The 4,841-nt window shown below is 34.7% G+C and overlaps 1 non-coding gene across 1 annotated transcript; it reads right to left on the bottom strand.

Annotated features, from left to right (window-relative positions):
* Nucleotides 1-1,736: 1,736 nt before the first annotated feature.
* LOC131189413 (U2 spliceosomal RNA) lies at nucleotides 1,737-1,924 on the bottom strand. Its single transcript, XR_009153026.1, has one exon. It is a non-coding gene; the product is annotated as a U2 spliceosomal RNA (small nuclear RNA).
* Nucleotides 1,925-4,841: the final 2,917 nt, after the last annotated feature.

Here is a 4,841-nt window from a genome sequence, read left to right as displayed (position 1 = left end):
CTAGGGTGAAGAAAACGAAGATATTTCCGAGGTGTTTAACTGACCATAGCCCAGTATGGATGGAATTATTACAAGGGAAAAAAGGTGGTAGAACATGGAGGTTGAATGAAAATCTGTTTAGATATGAGGATAATGTAACTTATTGTAAGAAACAGTTAAAAGAATTTTTTGATTTTAATATGTACAAAGGGACACCTATAGGAACTGTGTGGGAAGCGAGCAAAGCGTTTATTAGAGGATATTGATTTTATTTGGACAACAGGCAAAGGAATAATAAACAAAGGCAGCGTAGATATTTGGAAGAAGAAATTCAAAGGAAGCAACAGTTATTAATTCAAAACCCACAAGATCATAAACTTAAAGAGGCTATAAAAATATTACAGAGTCAATTTAATATGTTAATGGCAGACCAGGTGGCAACGAATATACAATATGCTAAACATAATACCTTTTGTAATGCAAATAAACCTGGGAGATGGTTGGCATATAATTTAAGGAAGAAACAGAAAGCACGTGTCATACAAAAAATAGAATATAAAGGTAAAGAGATATACCAACAGGATAAAATTAAAAGGCATTCTCAGAATTTTATACTGCACTATATGCAAAAGACAAAATATTGGATAGGGACATTTATGATTATTTGAAAGATTATAAGGTGAATATTCTAACATTAGAACAGAGGAGGAGCTGAACCGGCCGATAGCTACTGGAGAAATAGTGGAGGCAATTAAACAATTAAAATGGGAAAACCCTGGTACAGATGGTCTTACAGCAACTTATTATAAAAACACAGGATGAAATATTAGGCCCACTTAAAGAATTATTTAATCAGATACAATTAGGAGTGGAATACCCCATCATGGAAAACATCTTTTATTTCACTGATACCGAAGAGGAGCAAGACTGCTCTAAACCTGGTAACTATAGGCCGATTTCACTTTTAAATAATGATTATAAGATTTTTGTAAAAATAATAGCAAATAGATTAATGTTAGTTTTACAACAAAGAATTCATACTGATCAATCTGGTTTTATAAAAGGGAGGCAGATGAGGAATAATGTTAGACAGATTATTAATATATTGGAATATTTGGAAAAGAAGAATACTTCAGCGGCACTTATTTTTTTGGATGCAGAGAAAGCCTTTGATCGATTGCATTGGGATTTTTTATTTAAATTAATAGAGAAAATGCAATTTGGAGACTGTTTTATTAGAATAATTAAAGCGATTTATGGAGAGCAAACAGCACAGATTATAGTAAATGGTAGTTTGACAGAAGTTATTAAGATTGCGAAAGGAACAAGACAGGGATGTCCCTTATCACCATTATTGTTTGTTTTGACTCTGGAACCATTATTAGATAAAATACGAGAATTAATGAAAATAGAGGGAATTAAGATTAGACAATATGAGTATAAAGTTAGAGCTTTTGCAGATGATGTAGTGGTTACGTTAACGAATCCTATAAATTCAAGTAGATTTTTGTTGGAAGTAATTGATAAATATGGAAAGGTATCAGGATTTAAAATAAATCAGAATAAAACAAAAGTGATAATTAAAAATATGTCTATACAACAGAAACAAAAACTAGAGGAAATGACAGGATTTGAGGTAGTAAAAAAGGTTAAATATTTAGGGGTCTATATTAGCTCATCGAACAAGAAACTTTATAAGAATAATTATGACTTGCTATGGCAAAAAGTTCAGAATGATATGAATGTCTGGAAGAAATTGCAGTTATCCCTATTGGGAAGGATTGCGGCTATTAAAATGAATGTGTTACCTAGATTTTTGTTTCTGTTCCAGATGATACCAATAATTAAAAAGGATAAAAATTTGGAAGATTGGAGGACATATCAGATATTAAACTGATAAGAACAGATACTACACTTGATCTTAGCCAAAAGGCCGAGAAGTGGTTTAAGAATGCCTAACTTTAAATTATATTATGAAGCAGTAGCCCTTTCAGTAATAAGTGACTGGTTTAACTTAACAGAGGAAAGAATTTTGAATATAGAAGGTTATGATTTGTTATATGGATGGCATGCGTACTTATTTTATGAAAAAAAGTGGATAGGGCTTTTAAGAATCATGTGTTGAGAAGTGCTCTTTATGGTCTGGAAAAATATTCCTATAAATTAGAATACAAGATTCCTATATGGGCGAGCCCTAGACATGCAATAGAGAATATAAATATAGAACAGAAACAGGAAATGATTACATATAAAGAACTTTTGTATGCTGAAGGAGGTAGATTGCAATTAAAATCATTACAGGTATTAAATGAAGAAGGGAGGAATTATACTTGGTTTCAATATGGGCAAATAAGTGCTAGATGGAAAGAAGATCAAAAATTGGTATAATGCAAAGGAGGAAAATTTAATAAAGCAAATTAGAAATCAGACCCAGGAGCATATAAAGAGATTGTATAATGTGTTGCTTGAAATAGATTCGGAAAAGGATTTGGTAAAGGATTGTATGATAAAATGGGCACAGAATATTCAGGAACCAATAATGTTGGAAACATGGGAGAAAATTTGGGTTAGAAATGTTAAGTTTACACAAGCACAGAATTTAAGGAAAATTTTTATAAGATGTTTTATAGATGGCATTTAGATCCCAAAAAATTATCATGTATGTATCCTAATATCCAAGCGAAATGTTGGAGGTGTGATTGTGATGATGCTACATATTTTCATATTTGGTGGACTTGCAAGAAAATTAAGGTCTTTTGGATAAGAATTTGGTGGATTATTCAAAATGTACTGAAGAAGAAGATAAAGTTCCTGCCACAATTTTTCCTTTTGGGAATTATAATGGATTGTACAGGGATTGAGACTAAATTGATTTTGAACTTAATAACAGCAGCAAGACTGTTGATTGGACAATACTGGAAGAAGAAGAGATACCTACAATAGAAGAATGGATATTGAAAGTTATTAATTTGGCTGAGATGGCTAAAATCTCAGCGTTTTAAAAGACAATACGCAGGAAAGATATTTAATTGAATGGAAAAATGGATTGATTATCTACAAAACAGATATCAGATTAAGAAATATCAGATTGCCTTTGAATAATTAGAAAGTTATTTTATGTAATGGGGAGGGGCTTGGGAGACGAAAAGCTTTGGATGTGGTTATTTGGATTGGAAGGGAAAATTTTATTCTATGTTTGGTTTATGTATAACTTTACCTTGTGATTGACCCGGGAAGCCGGGGGGTGGGGGAGGGAGGGGGGTGTTTTGTTTTGTTTTTGGGAGGGAGGGGGAAAAAAAGGGGGGGGAAATGTTTTTGTTTTTTTAAAACTCTTTCAATAAAAAAAAAAAAAACACAATGTTGACTGGCAGTGCCCAGGGGGAGGGCCTTCTCCGTGGGGGCTCCTGCCCTCTGGAATGAGCTGCCTCCGGGGTTACGTCAACTCCCCAACCTCCGGACCTTTCGACGCGAGCTCAAGACCTTCTTGTTCTATTGCGCAGGGCTGGCCTGAAGTATTTTAAATATGGGTTTTATTATAGTTTTTATTATTGTTTTATCTGTTTTGGCCTTTAATTTAATTAGATTTTAAAATGTTTTTAATTTTTTTAATTCTGTTTTATCTGGCTGTAAACTGCCCTGAGTCCCTCGGGAGAAGGGCGGTATAAAAGTTCAATTAAACTAAACTAAACTAAGCTCCCAGGTAGAGGAAGTTCTACCTAGCCCCTTGCATGCCCAGGATTTCTGTATAGAAGTGGATCTCCTTTATTCATATTATTTGTGTGTTTTTATGAGCATAAGTGGAGGTAGAAACAAATATACACCTCGAGTTACATATCACTGAAACTAACAGGACACATTCTAATTGATCAAATACAGAAAAATTATGTCCTCATTTTAGATATGCAATTGATTCAAGCGAGGCCAATTTCCTGTAGAAATGAAGGGAGTACTATATTAGATCAGCCGTCCCAAAGCTTCTGTGTTTCTAAGGTGTTAGTGACCACTATTTATTATTACAGTCAAAGGGGCCTTTGGTAAGGAACATAAGAATATAAGTCGTGCCCAGCTAGATTGGATCCCTGGCCTATCTAGTCTAACAGTCTGTTCTCACCATGGCCAACCAATGGCAGAAGTCCCCCAGAAGATGATCTACAGAGGTAGTAATGATCCCCATAACTTCCATCAACTGGTCCAACCCATTTTTGAAACTAACCAAGCTGGTGGCCATGCCACAGCTCATGGTAAAAATGGATGATGGAAGTTGTAGTTCAAGGCATCTATAGCCCATTTTCGCATTTGATTTGGTTATGTAGTGAGTCTGTGAATAGGCTACCTCCATAAAGGATCACTTAGCAAAGCAAAGGCAAGTAGGGACAATATGTGTGGTTGGAAGGAGTTGATCAGCATAAGCTTGTGCAAAACCCACCAGAAATGTCCTAGAAGTATCTCTACCTAACTAGCTATTTTCAGAAATAAAAAATTGCTATTAATCCCTGCACAATAGATAGCAGCACAGAATGGGCCACTTATGGCATAGTTGCGCATGAAAGTTGTATTATAATTAAAATAGACGCTGCAGAGAGAGATCTTAGACGGGATCTCCTACAGATATTTACAAGGGGTCAAATGAAGTTCCAGAGCATGAAAACTGCATAAGTCTGTATTTGGGAGAAGAATATTATTACCCTTTCCCTCCAAGTTATTTTTTTAATTAAATTGCCCCTGTTACTTCCCCATGAGCAAAGGATGATATGAAATCGGCTGTCAATCAGTTTGTCTCAACTATCCAGCACTGCATTTTAGTGTATGTAAAGATTCTGCCAAATCTTTTAGTGTTGATGGCCATTGACTCCAGAGAAGAT

This window comes from Ahaetulla prasina, chromosome 1, assembly GCF_028640845.1.
Source record: "Ahaetulla prasina isolate Xishuangbanna chromosome 1, ASM2864084v1, whole genome shotgun sequence".
In the NCBI taxonomy this organism is placed as follows: Eukaryota; Metazoa; Chordata; class Lepidosauria; order Squamata; family Colubridae; genus Ahaetulla; species Ahaetulla prasina.
The sequence above is the reverse complement of the archived record's forward strand: the minus strand, read 5'-3'. Positions and strand labels throughout refer to the sequence as shown.